Consider the following 730-nt stretch of genomic DNA (forward strand, 5'->3'; position numbering starts at 1 on the left):
CCAGGATTGTTTCCTGCCTTGTGCCCTGTGTTGGCTGGGATTGGGTCCAGCAGACCCCGCGACCCTGTGTTCGGATTCAGCGGGTTGGAAAATGGATGGATGGGAAATGGATATATATATATATATATATATATATATATATATATAAATCTGCCCATCTATTAACGAGTTTATGAGTGTTTAATGCAAAAAGCAGGTTCTTGTAGACTTTTTCAGAACAATGCAGTCTTTTCTCGTCAGATGTCTGCTCTATACTACGATACCTCATGAACAGCATGTTATCGTCTGTTATTTATGCTCCTATATCATTTTGCTATTCGAGCTGGCTTTCCCTTTCTTATTTAAAGCGTTTTTTTTTTATTCACTCTACTCCGTAAGGATCTAAATCTATTCATCATTTACTATTGAACGTGGAGGTAGGGTCTGAAGCAAATTGAAAATTTCACGGCACGTTCTGACCAGAAGCCCGTCTAATTACCAGGAGTTCTGGTTTAGTGGATGATTTTGCGCAATGAGTGAACTACTGAGAAGCTCTGAGAAGTCTGAAATACTCTCACTGTGCCCAGCAGACAGAATGGTTCTGTTACTCACTCTTCTGTTTCTACCTTCTAACTTTCTGTCAACAAAGCTGCACCCCTCCACCCAGAATGCTTTCTCTCGGCCTTTTTCTTTTTGCTTTCTTTTCTGTCTTCATCCGCCCATAGTTAATGGGGGTGGGGGCTAGGGGGGG

Source organism: Erpetoichthys calabaricus, chromosome 12, assembly GCF_900747795.2.
Source record: "Erpetoichthys calabaricus chromosome 12, fErpCal1.3, whole genome shotgun sequence".
Classification (NCBI taxonomy): domain Eukaryota; kingdom Metazoa; phylum Chordata; class Cladistia; order Polypteriformes; family Polypteridae; genus Erpetoichthys; species Erpetoichthys calabaricus.